The 20,565-nt window shown below is 48.9% G+C and overlaps 1 protein-coding gene across 5 annotated transcripts in view; it reads left to right on the top strand.

The window, feature by feature from the left end:
• The first annotated feature begins 9,616 nt into the window (after positions 1-9,616).
• Positions 9,617-20,565, top strand: part of SCAMP4 (secretory carrier membrane protein 4) — a 40,625-nt gene continuing 29,676 nt past the window's right edge. Inside the window, exons 1-2 of one of the 5 annotated variants that reach the window (XM_066574460.1) lie at positions 9,617-9,636; positions 12,957-13,037. The gene's annotated coding sequence lies outside the window, so the exon portion shown is untranslated. Of the gene's footprint in view, positions 9,637-11,894; positions 12,091-12,956; positions 13,038-20,565 lie in introns of those variants that run through there. The other 4 variants (XM_066574462.1, XM_066574461.1, XM_066574459.1 and 1 more) reach the window with 4 other exon arrangements.

The following is a 20,565-nucleotide window of genomic DNA, read 5'->3' as shown; positions in this document are numbered from 1 at the left end:
TGTGCCGTGGATCCGGACGGCTTCCATTGGCTGCAATAGAAGTCTGCGGGAGCCGTCCCCGCGGGAGACCCGCACTAAAATGGAGCATGCTGCGGGTGTTTACCCGCACACGCAATCCGCGCCTCAGGGAAAAATGACATCCTTGTGTATTTAATTACCTGTGGGTGTCCAATGCATCCCTATGGGGCGCGGATCATGCTGCGGGTGATCCGCTGTGGATCTGTCCCCGTGGGCATGAGGCCTTAGTTGTATTGAGCTATATAAATTGTTCTTGTGTGATTTTTTTTTTTTTTTTTACAAATTAATGAAAGTTTGTGAATTTGTCAAATAAGCCAAATTTGTCTTGGGGGTTGAATGATGTTTATTGCAGCTGTGTACACTGGGCACACTTTGGATTAACCAGTATATCTGGAGTTATCAGTTGAGTGACTTCGTGTATACATTGCTTTATTGTAGTCCAGAACTACATTCAGAGGTCCGCCTGTTGTCCATGGGAAAGAATCAATCAGCCAGCAGTGAGATGCAGCCATTGTTTAATGCCAGTCTAGAATGAAACGCACCAGACCAAGCAGCAGAGTGCTGACACTGGAAACTGAAGCTCACAGCAGACACCCGCTGGGGACTCTGCATAGCTCCTAATTTTGGAAGAACAAAAGGTTTGGGCAGTTCCCCTGGTGTAGGCAGCAGCAAATTTTTTGACATTAGGTCATGCCCCTTTGATATGAAGCCACCCCCTTTGTGCCCCCTCAAAGTGATAGTGCCTCATAGTAATGCCTTTACAAAATAAGTGCCTCTTAATGGCCCCCTACAGTACTGATCTGGTGCTGGCACATACCACAGCACATCCTTTGTTTCCATTAAAGGGGTTGTCCCGCGCCGAAACAGGTTTTTTTTTTTTTTCAACCCCCCCCCCCCCCCCCCCCGTTCGGCGCGAGATAACCCCGATGCAGGGACCTAAAGAAAGCTTACCGGAGCGCTTACCTTAAGCCCCGCGCTCCGGTGACTTCTATACTTACCGGTGAAGATGGCCGCCGGGATCCTCTTCCTCCGTGGACCGCAGCTCTTCTGTGCGGTCCATTGCCGATTCCAGCCTCCTGATTGGCTGGAATCGGCACGTGACGGGGCGGAGCTACACGGAGCCCCATAGAGAACAGGAGAAGACCCGGACTGCGCAAGCGCGGCTAATTTGGCCATCGGAGGGCGAAAATTAGTCGGCACCATGGAGATGAGGACGCCAGCAACGGAGCAGGTAAGTATAAAACTTTTTATAACTTCTGTATGGCTCATAATTAATGCACAATGTATATTACAAAGTGCATTATTATGGCCATACAGAAGTGTATAACCCCACTTGCTGCCGCGGGACAACCCCTTTAAATGATTTTTATTGAATTTTTTTTCCAAAACCTTAACAAAGACATCAATAGAATAACAGAAGCCCATAACGCCAAGTCTCTCTCAACCATCTTTACCGAGTTTCTTGTAGTCCGACGGATATCAGTGCCATAAGCTTCTTTGAAGACATTGCATCATTTTGTAATAAAACTTTTCTATGATTTATTATGAATGACATTTGTGATTATTTCGGTCATGGTCTTTGTAGACGAGAGCTAACAGCTTCCATCTTATGTCATCTGGACCATATCCATCATCCGTTTGATATATCAGTTACATTTCATTAGGTGCTGAATTTGATAACTAAGAGTAAACTATTGTACTTTATTCGCATCTCTCCTGCCATATTGGATCTATGATTCCCTCTAGTAACTGAATATCCATTTTACATCTTCATCATATACGGACAGCCTCTCCAGAAACTGTAGGAGGAGTGCGGGAATCAGAGCGACGGGCAGCCGCTTCAGATTTCAATGTATTAAACCAGTTGCATGTAGCCATTTGAACCATATGCTGTTATATTTATGTTTCGTGTTACATTTCCGGTATATTGCCCTTTCTAATGGTAGAAGTCTATGAACTACTTTTAACTTCGCCCATTTTGGGAGGCAACTCTTCCAGCCAATGTTGTGCGATCAATTTTCTCGCAATGTATAATAATTTTGCAACCGCCAATCGCTCCGATTCCAGCACAGGCAAGTCATCCACATATCCCAGTATACACAGCAACAGCGAGAAGTCCAACTCCTGATTGTATATATCATTAATCAGTGTAACTGTCTCATTCCAATATCTATTTCATTTAGGGCAGACCCACAACATGTATAGGAGTCCCGCTGTTTGGGTCTTACAGCGCCAACACAAAGGGTTGGTATGATACACCCTATGTATTAGGAATAATTGTGATAATGTATGTGACTCGCTAAGTGAGAGTTTGGGGGTCATTTGCAAAATTTCCTCCCAATGCGTATCTTCTATTGGGCCGATATCGGCCTTCCATTTATGTTTAGCTGCAGTTGGGTTTTGTAGATTTATATGTCCATGTAAACGGGTATATACCTGTGAGATTTTCCCAGATGTAGTATTGGACTCTCCCACAACATCAACCACCACAAAAGTTGACATTTTGTTTTCCGTGTGTAGTATCTCCATCGGGTAGGCGTGTCTTAAGTACAAATACTTATAAATTTGTGATTGGGACAAACCATACTGTTCTTATTTGGTTAAACGTCTTTCTACCCTCCTCTGATGTCATTTGTGATAGCCGTCTAATATCCTTACTTTTCCAAATGTTGAAATCTGTTTGTTTAGCTCCAGTAGTTTGGCATTTTTCCATATTGGGGTGTAGTGTGTGCACAGCCCATCCTTAAAGGGGTTTTTACATCTGTCCTGGCCAAGATGGGAATATTCCTGTACGCAGTGACGGAAGGAAGGAAACAGCCGAACTGGCTTTTTTTTTACTGTTTTTGTAACTTTTATAGAAGTGAATGGGAACAAGTGTACATTTATATTTGAGTTACAGAATGGGAACTGTGCCTAGAGCGCCATTCCAGTCTGCTGCAGGGTGTACTGGGCTGTGTGTTTCCAGAACACAGCGGTTCTGTGCGCTAGAACAGTTGCCTCAGTAATCAGCAGCAGTGACCGGCTCGGATCCTCACCAATCTGCCATTGATAACCTATCCTGAGCATAGGTCATGCTATTAGTGAGATGCAACAAAGAGGAAAAAAAAGAGGAAAAAAAAGAGGAAAAAAAAGAGGAAAAAAAAGAGGAAAAAAAAGAGGAAAAAAAAGAGGAAAAAAAAGAGGAAAAAAAAGAGGAAAAAAAAGAGGAAAAAAAAGAGGAAAAAAAAGAGGAAAAAAAAGAGGAAAAAAAAGAGGAAAAAAAAGAGGAAAAAAAAGAGGAAAAAAAAGAGGAAAAAAAAGAGGAAAAAAAAGAGGAAAAAAAAGAGGAAAAAAAAGAGGAAAAAAAAGAGGAAAAAAAAGAGGAAAAAAAAGAGGAAAAAAAAGAGGAAAAAAAAGAGGAAAAAAAAGAGGAAAAAAAAGAGGAAAAAAAAGAGGAAAAAAAAGAGGAAAAAAAGAGGAAAAAAAGAGGAAAAAAAGAGGAAAAAAAGAGGAAAAAAAGAGGAAAAAAAGAGGAAAAAAAGAGGAAAAAAAGAGGAAAAAAAGAGGAAAAAAAGAGGAAAAAAAGAGGAAAAAAAGAGGAAAAAAAAGAGGAAAAAAAGAGGAAAAAAAGAGGAAAAAAAAGAGGAAAAAAAAGAGGAAAAAAAAGAGGAAAAAAAAGAGGAAAAAAAAGAGGAAAAAAAAGAGGAAAAAAAAGAGGAAAAAAAAGAGGAAAAAAAAGAGGAAAAAAAAGAGGAAAAAAAAGAGGAAAAAAAGAGGAAAAAAAGAGGAAAAAAAGAGGAAAAAAAGAGGAAAAAAAGAGGAAAAAAAGAGGAAAAAAAGAGGAAAAAGAGAGGAAAAAAAGAGGAAAAAAAGAGGAAAAAAAGAGGAAAAAAAGAGGAAAAAGAGAGGAAAAAGAGAGGAAAAAAAGAGGAAAAAAAGAGGAAAAAAAGAGGAAAAAAAGAGGAAAAAAAGAGGAAAAAAAGAGGAAAAAAAGAGGAAAAAAAGAGGAAAAAAAGAGGAAAAAAAGAGGAAAAAAAGAGGAAAAAAAGAGGAAAAAAAAGAGGAAAAAAAAGAGGAAAAAAAAGAGGAAAAAAAAGAGGAAAAAAAAGAGGAAAAAAAAGAGGAAAAAAAAGAGGAAAAAAAAGAGGAAAAAAAAGAGGAAAAAAAAGAGGAAAAAAAAGAGGAAAAAAAAGAGGAGAAAAAAGAGGAAAAAAAAGAGAAAAAAAAGAAAAAAAAAGAGAAAAAAAAGAAAAAAAAAGAGAAAAAAAAGAAAAAAAAAGAATAAAAAGAGAAAAAAAAAGAATAAAAAGAGAAAAAAAAGAAAAAGAGAGGAGAGAGAAAAAGAAAAAAAGAGAAAAAAAGAGAAAAAAGGAAAAAAAGGGGAAAAAATGAAAAAAAAGGGAAAAAAATGAAAAAAAGCGAAAGAAAAGAAAGAAAAAAAGGGGAACAGGGAGAGAAAAAAAGGCTGAAAAAAGGAAAATAAATACAAATAAGAAATAAACAATGCAATGTAAACAAGGAAGAACAAAAAAAAGGGGACGTTGTGCACCCTGGTGTTATCCGTAATAAACAGGTGTCCTAGTGCAATAGAGAGGGTGAAACTCTTCTTACATACACGCCGATTGCTATCTGTTTAATATTTTGTGTGGCTATTTAGTTCCGCCACGTTTGGTGCGATACACGCACATGGGGCAATGCCCCTAAGCATTATACTGCTATTTCCAGTCTCTATTGAACTGGTTGCTTAGCAACCCTGTAACTTTGTTCTACCAGATATGACGCGATTAGGGGCGGGCCTTTTCTTACTGTGGGTGTGGCTTGATACTATTTAAGGACTGCCATTTTACATGGACCCTGTACCTTGTTTCTTACGTTATTTGGTATGTATTATGCATCCTGATATGGCATTTATTTAGTTTCTTTATGTATATTGTTGTGTTTGTATTTTTCTGTACATTTATTTTTGTTTTTTCTCTCTTTTTTGTATGCTTTTTCTGTAGGCTTGAAAAAGACCTATTTAAAAGGTCGAAACGTTGCCTTTCTTAACTTTGAAGCAATAAAACATGCTCTTATAAAAAAAAAAGCTTTTGCATCATTCTATGCTGCCACCGTCTCTATTTTTTTGCATGTTTCATGGGGCTCAGGTCCATAGCCTCTAGGGTGGCTTTGCATTTTTCTCGACGCATCCTTTTTGACTGTTATTCTCTAAGGTTTTCTTCCCCCCCACTTGGACATTTATCCCGTGGGTTTTTTTTTGTGAGTGCCGTGGTTCCCTCTCTTTATAAGTATCTGGAGTTATCACAGTAAATACAATCCTAACCTTGGGGCCAGCCCAAAAAGTACCTCATACGGGCTGAGGCCTATTCTGTTAGGTGTGTACCTTACGGAGAAGAGTGCCAGGGGGAGGCACTCAGTGCATGGTCTATTGAGCTCTGCCATGGCCTTCTGAATCGTGGTTTCTAAGGTACCATTTAAACTCTCTGCTCTACCACTGCTTTGTGGATGGTACGGAGCATAAAAGGCATCACTTCTCCTCGGTCACTCTCAGTTGTCTCCGGTACTCTGTACCTATATACCACCTCAGATATCAGTTTTTGGCGGTGGAGTTTGTGAGCAGGTATGCCAGACTGGCTACCCTGAGAACAGGTCTAGGTAGACCAGAACGAACTCCTACCTGCCCACCATTGGCAGTTGGAAGTAGTCTACTTGAAGACACTGGAATGGGTAGTCGGAACGAGGGGGAGCCTTTACAGACCTACCCACATTGTGCTGTGCACAAATCAGGCAACCCTGTGTGTGTTTAGCTGCCATGATGCTAAATCCTGGTGCAGACCAGTGATTAGCAACCACATTTGTCATAGCTGTTTTTGACAGGTGTGTATTTCCATGGGAGGCTGGAGCCATTATGGGATAGGGGCCTGTGGAAGACAGAACTTGCTGGATACCATCCATTTATCTCCAGGTGTCTGTGTCCCTCTTGCTGGTTCCCTGCATCAACAGGTCATAATCCACCGGGGGTGAGGTTTGAGGAGGTACCTGTACCGCCCCAACCCCTGAAGGATCAAGTCTGGGCTTCTGTGTGGCTTTCTTTGCAGCCTGATCATCTGGGTGATTTATGGTTGCCTCTTTTGTGCCATCATTGGATTGGCCTTTTGTTGCATTTTCAGGCCACTCTCTCAGGCAGCAAGAGGGCTTCCATCAGTGCCTGTACACTTTTACTGTTTAATTGCCTTTTCATTTGCTTTCAAGAAAGACCTTGCTCTCCACGTGAGTCCGTAGTCATAAGCAATGCCGTAGGCATAGTGTGAGTCTGTGTAGATGTTAGCCGTGTTCCCTTGAGCATGCTTACATGCTTCTTCCAGGGCTTGCAATTTGGTTTCTCAGGCTGACATGCAAGATGGAAGGGGTTTGGCCTTGACCACATCATGTAGGGAGAGCAAAACATAACCTGTAGAGGACCTGCCTTCTTGACCATACCTCGATCCATCCACAAAGAGTGCAAAATCAGGGTCGTCTAATGACTGATCCACATGACTGAATCCCGAGTCTCCTGGGCCATTAGCTAGTGCATAGTCATGTGTATCAAGATGAAAGGAAAAAACTATCAGGTGATTATAACCCCTTTCCTTCTTTTTTAGAGGCAGCGGAATTGAGGGTGTTGCAATGCTGACACGTTACTGGCAGGGTAAGATGGTCATGCCCCAATTGGGCGCTAACCCACGGAGTCGGGTAGGGGTAAGATGTTGTTTTGATGTGACCCCAGTCCGTATATGGGTAGGGACCCACTCCGAACAAAATGATAATGTGGAGAAATGATGAGAGTAGAGCTTCTATGCCCCAGGAGCACATAGTGTGGTGCCACAGTGCAGGTGTTAGGTTGGTGGAAAGGGACTCCAGGAGTCAGGTTGTAAAGTAAACCAAAAACAGATTTTTTTCTCAAGAGCAGATGAGAGTTCAGGTTAACTTGTGCTCCATAGTTCACATGAGATGACTTTCTGGTAAACAGTTACATTTGCAGGCATTAATCTCTTCTGCATTATCCTCAGGGGATGGTAGAAGAAAACCCATTCACACACTCTGCTGTGCCTCCCAGCTTTTCTCCCGGGCTGTGCCTATGACTGGTTGACTTAGTTTCCTTTACTTAATCTCTCCTTCTTATTTTCCCTTCGATGCTCTGTTAAATGTCTTTGTTGTAGAGTTCTCACACTTAAGATGTTATTTCCTTCCAACTGCAATGGTTACTCTACAATGACTTGGCAGAGACTTTCTCTTCTCCGCGGTCTCCTTCAGTCTCCTCTGATTTGGCTAGACTGACTTAGCTCCGCCCACTCCCCTCTTTTATACTGCCACATTAGATCCCCATCATAGGCTGAGCTAAACTACCAATCCCAGGCTCTCTATTCTGGCTAAGTCTAGCTAATCATTCCCCGGCTGTTGCTAGGTAACCGGTACCAATAAGGGACTGGAGAACAATGACAGTAAACATCATACAGTAAGGCCCCATGTCCACGGGCGGGAGCCCGCAGCGGAATCCCACCCTGCCCACGGCAAGAGGCCATTACTTACCCGTCTGGATCCTCTGTGTGGCTGTGTGGGTCTTCCATCTTCTCCACTGCAGATGTAGCCGACACGCTGTCGCACGTGCACGGTAGTTTTTTTTCTTTTAAATCTGCTTTCCCATGGGATCCACGGCCCATCTACAGTATCCGCTGCGGGCGGGCCGCGGATCGGACGGCTTCCATTGACCCGCAGCAAAATTGAGCATGCTGCGACTTGTTTTCCGGACCAGAAGGTCCGCATGCTTAGATTCAGCTTCGGGGCGCCCATGATTGTCTATGGGCGGCTTAAACTGCAGGTGGCCCGCACGGATTCCGCAATTCAATTCCGCCCATGCAGATTGGGCCTGACACATGAAACATTACAATAACATGAAAACGCTCATTTTTAATGCTTGACAGTAAACATGATCTAGGGCTGCCGCCCACTTGTTTTCTTAATGCTGCGATATCGCTGCGTTAAAATAACACAAGTGGGCAGGAGCCCTTAACCTTCACATAACGGCCCCTAACCAACTCTGGGGCACTACACTGGATGTGCAGCATTGAGAGGACCTACTACAGAGCGGAGTCACATGACTCTGACCAGCAGCTAATATCCAGAGTAACCGCCCTGTGCCGCACAGACAGCAGGCGGGCTGGGAGTGGTAGGTGGTCTCGGGCATCTGCAGTGCATCCCACAGTTGGTGTAGGTACGTGGGGGAGGATCCATAGAGCGAACACAATGCTCAGGGTGGTCCCACAGGGGCTCAATTGGGTTCAAGTCTGGGAAATTAGGGGGCAGGGAAGTACTTGGAAGTTTCGGCCGCACTCTTCCTACCGCTGTCGGGCATTTCTAGTCATGTGACATGTTGCGTTGTCTTGCTGGAAGATCCCATCTGCCCCGGGGAGACAATCAGCATGTATGGGAGTAGGTAATCTACAAGAACGGATAACCGGATCAGTTCACCATGCCTTCCCCGGAGAGCGCCACATTGATAACGCTACTGGCACCAGCTTACGTTCCTCCAGCGATGCTTGCAGGGTGTTCGTTCTCTGAGGTTTCTCGCCCGACGTGCCAACGTCCATTCGAATGAAGCAGAAAACGTGACTCGTTGGAGAAGGCAACTCTTTGCCAATCAGCGGTGGTCCGATTCCGGTACTGCCGAGCAAATTGAGGCTTTTTCTTCCGATGCCCCATTGTTAGCACAGATGCAGTGACCATCCGTCTGCCTCGCAGCCCTGTACGCTGCCCTAGGGTTTGCTGAACTGTTGTGTAGCCCCCTGGCTCACCGTCATGGGGGGCCGCTCCACTGTAGCGCATCGGCATACTTACGCTCGCTCACAGGCTTTTCTATCCTCTTTCATTACTTGAGACTTGAAGTTAATGATGAAGCTGCTCTCCGTAGACGACCCCCCCCCCGACAGATGACCGATCACATGCTGCCTTCAGAAGAATCCGGGGGAGTCGTCTGTTAGAGATCCCTCAGTGGCCACAGTTCACAATGTGCCCTTCTTCACAGTCCCTACAGTGTGGGGCAAAGATAGCCCCCCCGTTCGGCGCGAGACAAACCCGATGCAGGGGTTTAAAAAACAAACGGATAGTACTTACCTGAATCCCCGCGCTCCGGTGACTTCTTACTTACCTTGTGAAGATGGCCGCCGGGATCTTCACCCTCGGTGGACCGCAGGTCTTCTGTGCGGTCCATTGCCGATTCCAGCCTCCTGATTGGCTGGAATCGGCACACGTGACGGGGCGGAGCTACGAGGAGCAGCTCTCCAGCACGAGCAGCCCCATTCAGAAGGGAGAAGACCGGACTGCGCAAGCGCGTCTAATCGGGCGATTAGACGCTGAAATTAGACGGCATCATGGAGACGAGGACGCCAGCAACGGAGCAGGTAAGTGAATAACTTCTGTATGGCTCATAATTAATGCACGATGTACATTACAAAGTGCATTAATATGGCCATACAGAAGTGCTGAACCCCACTTGCTGCCGCGGGACAACCCCTTTAAGGTAACCCCTCCCTCAGGACCTGAGAGTTGCAGGTTCAATCCCCGCACTGATCAGGTCGGCAGCACAAGGTGGACGCAGCCCAGGAGGTCAGTAAAATGGGGAAAAGATTACTGGGGAAGACAATGGCAAACCACCGGGCAAAAACCGTCTGCCGAGAAAATGTGCCGTCCCCCTGGGGGTCAGTCATGACTCGCTGCCCGCACCTTCACCTGTTACTTACCGGAGTGTTTTCCAACCTACCCCGCAAAAATAGGTTTTTTTTCTCTGTCTCCTTCCCTGGAGCTTCTCGTGGCGCCCCATAGTGCTATGGCACCCCGCTGGGGAGCGCTGCTCAGCGGACATTGAATGTTTACACTGAATAACCCTTCAGTCCCAACAGATTGTCCTCCCTGCAGTCACATGTCACCCCTCCGGCAGTGAGAGGGTTACAGCACCGCCCCTGCAGTCACATGTCACCCCTCCAGCAGTGAGAGGGTTACAGCACCGTCCTGCAGTCACATGTCACCCCTCCGGCAGTGAGAGGGTTACAGCACCGTCCCTGCAGTCACATGTCACCCCTCCAGCAGTGAGAGGGTTACAGCACCGTCCTGCAGTCACATGTCACCCCTCCGGCAGTGAGAGGGTTACAGCACTGGATCCCTGCAGTCACATGTCACCCCTCCGGCAGTGAGAGGGTTACAGCACCGTCCTGCAGTCACATGTCACCCCTCCGGCAGTGAGAGGGTTACAGCACTGGATCCCTGCAGTCACATGTCACCCCTCTAGCAGTGAGAGGGTTACAGCACCGTCCTGCAGTCACATGTCACCCCTCCGGCAGTGAGAGGGTTACAGCACCGTCCCTGCAGTCACACGTCACCCCTCCGGCAGTGAGAGGGTTACAGCACTGGATCCCTGCAGTCACATGTCACCCCTCCGGCAGTGAGAGGGTTACAGCACCGTCCTGCAGTCACATGTCACCCCTCCGGCAGTGAGAGGGTTACAGCACCGTCCCTGCAGTCACATGTCACCCCTCCGGCAGTGAGAGGGTTACAGCACTGGATCCCTGCAGTCACATGTCACCCCTCCAGCAGTGAGAGGGTTACAGCACCGTCCCTGCAGTCACATGTCACCCCTCCGGCAGTGAGAGGGTTACAGCACTGGATCCCTGCAGTCACATGTCACCCCTCCGGCAGTGAGAGGGTTACAGCACCGCCCTGCAGTCACATGTCACCCCTCCAGCAGTGAGAGGGTTACAGCACTGGATCCCTGCAGTCACATGTCACCCCTCCGGCAGTGAGAGGGTTACAGCACCGTCCCTGCAGTCACACGTCACCCCTCCGGCAGTGAGAGGGTTACAGCACCGTCCCTGCAGTCACGTGTCACCCCTCCGGCAGTGAGAGGGTTACAGCACCGTCCCTGCAGTCACACGTCACCCCTCCGGCAGTGAGAGGGTTACAGCACTGGATCCCTGCAGTCACATGTGATCCCACCAGCAGTGAGAGGGTTACAGCACCGTCCCTGCAGTCACATGTCACCCCTCCAGCAGTGAGAGGGTTACAGCACCGTCCCTGCAGTCACATGTCACCCCTCCAGCAGTGAGAGGGTTACAGCACCGCCCCTGCAGTCACATGTCACCCATCCAGCAGTGAGAGGGTTACAGCACCGTCCCTGCAGTCACATGTCACCCCTCCGGCAGTGAGAGGGTTACAGCACCGTCCCTGCAGTCACGTGTCACCCCTCCGGCAGTGAGAGGGTTACAGCACCGTCCCTGCAGTCACATGTCACCCCTCCGGCAGTGAGAGGGTTACAGCACCGTCCCTGCAGTCACATGTCACCCCTCCAGCAGTGAGAGGGTTACAGCACCGTCCCTGCAGTCACATGTCACCCCTCCAGCAGTGAGAGGGTTACAGCACCGTCCCTGCAGTCACATGTCACCCCTCCGGCAGTGAGAGGGTTACAGCACCGTCCCTGCAGTCACATGTCACCCCTCCAGCAGTGAGAGGGTTACAGCACCGCCCCTGCAGTCACATGTCACCCATCCAGCAGTGAGAGGGTTACAGCACCGTCCCTGCAGTCACATGTCACCCCTCCGGCAGTGAGAGGGTTACAGCACCGTCCCTGCAGTCACATGTCACCCCTCCGGCAGTGAGAGGGTTACAGCACCGTCCCTGCAGTCACGTGTCACCCCTCCGGCAGTGAGAGGGTTACAGCACCGTCCCTGCAGTCACATGTCACCCCTCCGGCAGTGAGAGGGTTACAGCACCGTCCCTGCAGTCACATGTCACCCCTCCGGCAGTGAGAGGGTTACAGCACCGTCCCTGCAGTCACATGTCACCCCTCCGGCAGTGAGAGGGTTACGGCACTAGATCCCATCCACAGCAGCTTCCAATGAACTGATGCCTCCCATCCTTCCTGTCTGCTGACTACCGCAGAGCATGCTGGGAGGTGTAGTCCGACCGCAAGCATCACTTGTACTGCTGCCTGGAACTACAACTCCCATCACGCCCTGCGCAGAGGAGGGGGAGCAGTACTGCAGCGCTGGGAGGACGAAAATTGGTGAGGTCAGCAATTAATTACTACTTAATGAGCTCATTAGTATGCAGCAGTTATAGGAGGCTCCTCATGTCTGACCACTGGGTGTGAGAGCTCTTTCACACGGCTGTATGCGTATTTAGGTTTTCTTGGCCACGCCGTAAAATTGCACGAATGGCTGTTTTTCCGCGCTCACGGCCTGAAAAAATACGTTGTACCCCAGAAACCCCTCACTCTGCCAAAACCCTTGGGCTGCCTTCCAACGTCTATATAGAGGCACCTGTAAGCTGCTAAACTGCCTCCCCCTCCCTCTCTTCGTCCGGCTCCCATTGGAGTCTATGGGAACCGCCGCCATATATTCCAGAACTATCCTTTTGCCTGCCGTATATGTGCAGCATCCAAGGAGCGGGGCCCCAGCCTAGGAGACGGCGGGGTAAAGTTTGGGCCTTGGCACGGGGCTCAACCGTCTCCCACCCTGAGGGTAGCGAGGGGACCCGACCAAGGAACCGAGGGCAGGCTATTAAATAAGGGTAACCCAACTGGTTGGCCTTGAGTCTTTGGTCACGCGTGACGCCACCGTTCCATCTTCTGCGGTGAATCCAGATGATGATGAGAATTAACGGCTCACACACAGGGAATAACTTTTAGGGAGCAGAACGGGAACGGATGGAACGCTCATTTACTGAATGAACGGTCCGAAAACACTTTGCATCCGGCAACAATAGGCAGATCGGTAACAGGGAGGATTCTTGGGTGGGCAGGAGAAACCCCAGTCCCATTATCTGGGGGTCCTGGACCTGGCAACACTCTTCCTTCAGCTCTCTAACAGTCATCACTCTCAAGTCCCATTGCACTCTTTGTTGGCTGGTAACTCCTCTCATTTCTCTCTCTCCAGGCTGTGAACTCCTGAGGGTAGTAGTCCCCAAGCAGCCATTAGGCCATCCTCTCGGCCTCCTCCATTCTGGGCCTCAGTAAGGTAAGGCATGGTCTCTCCTAAAACATAGCAGACTCGCTCATGCCCGCCTCTGCAAAACTCCAGACAGACTCTTGCACTGGCTCAGAACAGACTCCGGGCAGAACTCTCTTGCATTGCACCTTGCAAAATATATATATCTCAAGTACGGTCAGGTGACCACAACATAAAACGATACATTTCCAGACAGACAGCTCATCTGCAGACATTAACCCGTTCATTCCTACAAACACTGATACACATTTTGCTGAATCATTCCACATTCCAAGACAATATACAAGACCATACAGGCTACATATAGCATGCATTTCTGAGGGGCCCCACCGTTCTGGGCCACTACATATTTCGGTTGCGTATGTTCTATTATTCACGGTCCGACGTATTTATGCGCTGTACATTTGCCCCTGTGAAATGATGCATTGGAAACCAATACCTCAGATCGTCGCATGTATTCCGTCGGGCGTTTAGTACGGTACCCGTCACCTCATGGGTCCTCACCACCTTCATGTACGGTGTGGTACGGTACCCATCACCTCATGGGTCCTCACCACCTTCATGTACGGTGTGGTATGGTACCCGTCACCTCATGGGTCCTCACCACCTTCATGTACGGTGTGGTATGGTACCCGTCACCTCATGGGTCCTCACCACCTTCATGTACGGTGTGGTATGGTACCCGTCACCTCATGGGTCCTCACCACCTTCATGTACGGTGTGGTATGGGTCCTCACCACCTTCATGTACGGTGTGGTATGGTACCCATCACCTCATGGGTCCTCACCACCTTCATGTACGGTGTGGTATGGTACCCGTCACCTCATGGGTCCTCACCACTTTTATGTACGATGTGGTACGGTATCCGTCACCTCATGGGTCCTCACCACTTTTATGTACGATGTGGTACGGTATCCGTCACCTCATGGGTCCTCACCACTTTTATGTACGATGTGGTACGGTATCCGTCACCTCATAGGTCCTCACCACCTTCATGTATGGTGTGATACGGTACCCGTCACCTCATGGGTCCTCGCCACCTTCATGTACGGTGTGGTATGGGTCCTCGCCACCTTCATGTACGGTGTGGTATGGGTCCTCGCCACCTTCATGTACGGTGTGGTACGGTACCCGTCACCTCATGGGTCCTCGCCACCTTCATGTACGGTGTGGTAAACTCAGTCGTTACGTTGCATAGCATAAAGCTGTATGGTCAGGTTTCGCTTCCATCTTTTAGTGCTCCATTAGCGTGCGATATTCCTCAGAATCCTGGGACACTATCCAATGATACCATGTTTCCCTGAACCTTTCCTGTGTGCCCTTTAGTGCCGCAGTGAGGTCCTCCATCTCCATTATCCTACTTACTGTGTTGAGCCATAGAGCCATTGTTGGTGAGGTTGTCTGCCTTCAAAGTTTAGGAATGCACGATCTTGCCGCACTCACTAGAAACCGTACTACCGTTTTTTTTTTTGTGGGTCGCCAGTGGTATATTGCTGTGATGCAGGAGGAAGAACGCTGGGGACTTTGGTATTGAGTAGTGGGTGAATCTAGATGTTATCTGCCACACCTCTGTCCAGAAACTCACCAGGACCGGGCAGTCCCAAAAAACGTGTAGCCTTGTCCCTTGCTCCACTCCGCATCTCCAACATGCGGGGGGGACTGTCGGGAATATTCTATGCAAGTGGGAGGGCACCCTGTACCACCTGGTGAGAACCTTGTATCCGGATTCTTGTATTTTGCTAGATATTGAGACCAAGTGTGTGATGGTGAAAATTCTATCTCTATCTTCCGGTGTAAATGTGACTCCCATCTCTTCTTCCCATTTATTCATGTACTTAGGTGGTGAGGCCTCCGATTGTGTGTTTAGTATGTTGTACATTTTGGATAATGTATGCCTGAGGGGTCCCTGCTCACTACAGATGATTTCAAATTGTGTTTTTGGGCGGGCAAAGGTGGTGGGGCAGCGAGGATAGAAAATGTCTTAGTTGCAGTGCCTGCCATAGTGAGAGTTGGGTAGAGTCCGTATTCCCTCTGAGCGTTTCCAGTGGGAGCCACTGGCCGTCTTGCATAAAATGCTCTGCCCGGAATCTGCCTTCAGTGATCCCTGCATGGAGCACTTTGTTCTCATTGCCCGGGGGGAATCTCGGGTTACCCAAGACCGGGAACATAGGTGAGGGCCTGGGGGAGATGTCTTTCCTGGCTAGTACTTTGGTGGCGATCGCCAGCGTGGGGCCGATTGTAGGATGGGATGTTAATTCTGTAGGGACTTGTCCCTCAGACCATGGGAGGGCCGCCAACGGCGCCGTGGCTGCTGCTTGTTCTGTTGCTATCCCCTGTTTAAGGGCTGTGTGCCGATGCCAGTCCACCATGCGTACTAAATGTGCTGCCTGGTGGTATTTTATGTAATCTGGTAGTCCCATGCCTCCCTCGCTTTTTGGCCGAGATAGTGTGTTTCTTGCTATCCGCGGGGCCTTTCCTGCCCATATGAATGTGGACGTGAGTGATGGTAAGTGTTGAAAGAAGTGTCTTAGTATTTGTATGGGAAGGGCCTGGAGTAAGTATAGTACTCTGGGGAGTATATTCATTTTGATTATTGCTCCCCTGCCGAACCAAGAGAAAGTCCCTTTGGTCCAGGAGTTGAGGTCTTGTCGGATCTTGCTTAAGAGTGCTGGAAAGTTGGCGGGGTATAGGTCCTCGGTGTTTGGCGTTAGCTTGGCCCCAAAGTACTGAATATGATTCCTTTCCCATTGAAATGAGAACGAGTCCTTCAACTCCTCCATTAATTGTTGTGGGAGAGAAATATTAAAGGGGTTGTCCTGCGAAACAAAGTGGGGTTATACACTTCTGTATGGCCATATTAATGCACTTTGTAATGTACATCGTGCATTAATTATGAGCCATACAGAAGTTATTCACTTACCTGTTCCGTTGCTGGCATCCTCGTCTCCATGGTGCCGTTTAATCTTCAGCGTCTAATCGCCCGATTAGACGCGTTTGCGCAGTCCGGTCTTCTTCTTTTCTGAATGGGGCTGCTCGTGCTGGAGAGCTGGTCCTTGTAGCTCCGCCCCGTCACGTGTGCCGATTCCAGCCAATCAGGAGGCTGGAATCGGCAATGGACCGCACAGAAGACCTGCGGTCCACCGAGGGTGAAGATCCCGGCGGCCATCTTCGCAAGGTAAGTAAGAAGTCACCGGAGCGCGGGGATTCAGGTAAGTACTATCCGTTTTTTTTTTTCAACACATGCATCGGGTTTGTCTCGCGCCGAACGGGGGACTATTGAAAAAAAAAAACCCTGTTTCGGCGCGGGACAACCCCTTTAAGGGCTGCTAACTTGTGATAATTTATTTTGAAATGTGATATTTTGGAGTAGCGGTTAATTTCTGCTAGTAGATTTGGTAGAGTGATACGTGGGTTGGAGACAAAGAACAGGAGGTCGTCCGCATATGCGGCGATCTTATATTCTTCCTCCCCCACCCTGATCCCTTTGATGTTTGGGTTGTTGCGTATTTGTGACAGCAGTGGCTCCAGGCATATTATGAAGATCAGTGGCGATAGAGGGCAGCCCTGCCTTGTACAGTTTGAAATGGAGAACGATTTTGAAAGCTGGCCATTTACTCTCACGTACGCGGATGGGCTGGAGTATAGGCTTGTAATCCAGTGTATCATGTTTGGGCCCATACCCATGTGGGTGATGGTCGCAAATAGAAAGTCCCACTCCACCCTGTCAAAAGCCTTTTCCGCGTCTGTGGACAAAAGGCATATCGATTTGGAGAGTGTGTGCGCTAGGTGTACTAGGTTGATAGCTTTGGTTATGTTGTCCCTTGCCTCTCTAGTTGGGACGAAGCCGACTTGATCTTTGTGGATTATGTTATTTAAGTAAGGGGAGGTCTTATTTGCCAAAATTTTAGAGAACAATTTCAAGTCTGCGTTAAGTAAAGAGATGGGACGGTAGCTCTGGCATTGCGCTGGGTCCTTCCCTTCTTTAGGGATGACCGCTATGTGTGCTGTTAGGGTATCTCTAGGTATTTTGTTTCCGGATGTTATGGAATTGAAGGCCTGGATGAAGTGGGGTGTAAGCGTCTCTGCGAATTTCTTGTAATATGATAGGGTTAGCCCATCCGGTCCTGGTGCTTTCCCTGTCTGGGAGTCTGTCAGCGCTTCCGCTAGCTCAGTCGGGGATATTGGAGCCTCCATCAGATCGATGGCCTCCTGGGGGAATCTGCGAGTGTTTGATCGTTGCAAGTATTCGTGGATCATAGCTTTCTTGTGTCCTCTGGCCTGTTCGGACTGTGATGGGGATAGGTTATATAAAGAATGGTAATATTCCTAGAACGCTTCTGAAATTTGTTCGGGGAGGTGTAGTGTGCGGCCCTCGGAGTTGTTAATGTGTGGTATGTAGGCCCTAGCTCTTGCTGCACGGAGGGCCCGGGCCAATGTGCGGCTCGGTTTGTCTCCAAACTGAAGGAAATGACGCCTCCATTTCGTTAGGCTCGCTTTTGCCTTCCCCAGGCAATGGGAGTGGACCTGCTCCCTTAGCTGTAGCAATTTTGTTCCCTTCTCTCTGTCTAGTGTCGATTTGTGGGAGGACTCTAGTGCCTGGATATGGTTCAGGAGTCCCCTGAGGTGTGCGCTACGTTTCTTCTTGATGCGTGAGCCAAGGCCTACACAGAAACCTCGTATCACGCACTTGTGCGCTTCCCAAACCGTTAGTGGAGCTACCTCTGGGGTGACATTGTGTTCAAAGTATTCCCTTAGTGTTGTGCGGATTTCATCTGAGTACGCTGTGTCGTGGAGGAACGATTCATTGAATCTCCAATGCCATGTTCTGTTGTGCAGGGTAGGTAGTCTCAGCGCTAGTGTGATCATTGCATGGTCTGAGAATGTGATGGTGTCTATTGTGGCTGTGACTAGGTTCGCTAGGGACGAGTGTTGCAGGAGGAAAAAAATCGATTCTGGAGTATGTGTTGTGTGGTCGGGAAAAGAACATGTAGTCCTTTGTGGTGGGGTGTAGGGCTCTTCAGGCGTCTACTAACTGGTACTTGTGGAGTGTATTTTTAATCCTGCGATACGCCGACCCGGGGAGGTAACCGCTACCTTTAGATGTGTCTATTCTTGGGTCTAGCGGCACGTTAAAATCTCCACCCAGGATCAGGGTACCCTCTTGGAATTCCTCCAGCTCCTCCAGGGTCTCCTCTAAAAAGGACACCTGATTGGAGTTGGGTGAATAGATGGCCGCAAGTGTGATTTGTGTGCTGGCGAGCTTCCCCTTGAGGAAAATATATCTACCTCCTGGATCACAGCGGACCTCTTCCTGTTCCCATGGGACGGAGTCGGCGACAAGGATGGAGACCCCCTTGGATTTGGATTCCGCGTTTGTGCTGTGGTAGGCGTTTAGAAATCTGTCGTTTGCAAATCTGGGGCATTTGTTCGTGCGGAAGTGGGTCTCCTGGATAAAGGCCACATGCACTCTTCTTTTCCAGAGGAGGTGGAGGATGGAGGACCTCTTCTTCGGCACATTCAGGCCCTGCGCATTAATGGAGATTATGGAGAGATTAGCAGAGCCTGGCATTACAAATGAAAGAAGATCCGGCTGTCGATAGGTTAGACGATGGTAGCAGTGTGGGGAGGAGAGAGAGAGAGAGGAGGGCACTTACACGACACACAAGGGGAACAAATCGGGGACAAACAAAACTAAGGCTAGCTCGGAGGCTAACTACTATATTTTAGTCAGGGGGCCTGTTTCCCCTCCAAATGAGAGGGGCAGAGCCAGGTCCCCTGATTCCCTACTGGGGGTAATGTAGAAGTGCACTTAGGCTGTTGAGGCCGCTGTCTAACTTGGAGATCGGTGAACGAGGAGAACGACCTCTGGTTCCTTATCTGCTCCTCTATAGCGTTCTTGCTCGGAACTTCCGGGATGCCACTATCATGAGAAGTAGTGCTGTGGGAAAAAAGAAAAACAAGGAGAAGAAGAGAAACAAAACTAGACGACTTTTAGCCCGTCCGGTGGATAGGAGGCTGGGGAACGTGCCGCCGCCCTTCGTGTCTGCTAACGGGACACAATAAGTCTCGGTTCGTTTAATTGGCCATGAGTCTCGGTCCTTGCTGTCTTGTCAGTTGGTGAAGTTCCCTGGAACCTCCGCTGATCACGGGTTGGTCTGTGCCATGTCCATGGGCGTAGTCCAGTCTGGAATGGGTACTGCCGGGACCTCTAGGAACCTGAATGCTCCGTTCAGGTCAGCGGGTGATCTGACTGTGTATAGACGGCCTCTCTTACGTAGTATTAAGTGGAAGGGATGGCCCCACCTGTAGGTCGCGTCCGCCTGGCGTGCTGCGTCTAGCAGTGGTCGTATCAATCGCCGACTGTTAAGGGTCAATCTGGACACGTCTGGTAAGATAGTAATTTCAGCTCCGTTAAAGTTAACTGGGCCTCTTTCCCATGCGCTGGATTTCCTCCTTTTGTCTGTAAAAGTGCACTCGGCAGATGACATCCCTTGGCTGATTAGGGTTCCTTGTTCTCCCGCCCATCATTCTGTGGACCCTGTCCAGTTCTATTGTCCTGTCTTCCGGACGGCGTAGTAGCTTGTTGAAGATGATTGTTACACACTCGTAGAGCGCGTCTGGTGGTATGTCCTCTGGGAGGCCTCTCAGCTTTAGGTTGTTGCGACGGCCTCTGTTTTCGACATCGTCGAGGTGGAAAGTTAACTCACTGAGCTGTTTCTGCTGCTGTTCTATGATGCTTGTTAGTTGTTGAAAGTCCGTATAGGAGACCTCGGGGTTCTCTTCTAGCGCCGTCAGCCGTTCTGTAAGGGCCTGTACTGAGTGGTTGACTGTCGCGATGGCCCTCTCGTGTTTCTCTTCTATTCGTCGTATTTGCAGCTCTAAATCTGTTTTGGTGGGTAGGGCGCGTATCATGACCCAGAGGGCTTGTAGTGTTTGGGAATCGTCCGCAGGTGGCGCTGTTTGACTGCCCGGGGCTTCTGCTTCAGTAACTTGCTGGGAGTTGTAGTCATGGAAGGTATTTATATCTCTGTTATCTCTCTGTGGAGATGGAGGTCGGGCGTCAGGGGTTAGGTTATCTCCCTGCATTATCCCGTTCTGGCTTGGGTTGTCCTTCCAGGGAGGGGTAGGGTCTGCCTCAAGTCCCCTTCTGCTGCCCTTTGCATTGGGGCTGTGTTCCTGGCTGGGGGTCTCATGGGGTTCATTGCCCATTTTGTGGAATGTGGGGTCAGTGGGATGACTCATTGGTGACCCCGGGACCTCTGCCCTATTCCCCCTCCCGCCCAGATCAGGTTGTTGGGCTCTGCTTGGTGGTGGGGTACCTGTGCTCCCGTTCCGCTGCTCCTTTTGTCCTGCTCGCTGCTCCTGCTTCTTGCCAGTGTGGTGCTGCTCTGCTCCTCTGGTGTTTGTAGCTGGTGCTTCTGCACCCTGTGCCTGCTGCCCGCTCATTTCTGCCTGCAGCCCCTGGATCTGATCGGGAGGAGGTTTTCTCGCTCCACCTAGGTATGTCTACAGCGCTCCCACTTCTCCTGCTGGTCTC

Source organism: Eleutherodactylus coqui, chromosome 7, assembly GCF_035609145.1.
Source record: "Eleutherodactylus coqui strain aEleCoq1 chromosome 7, aEleCoq1.hap1, whole genome shotgun sequence".
Lineage (NCBI taxonomy): Eukaryota > Metazoa > Chordata > Amphibia > Anura > Eleutherodactylidae > Eleutherodactylus > Eleutherodactylus coqui.
Note: the sequence above shows the minus strand (reverse complement) of the source record. Positions and strands in the feature narration are given on the sequence as shown.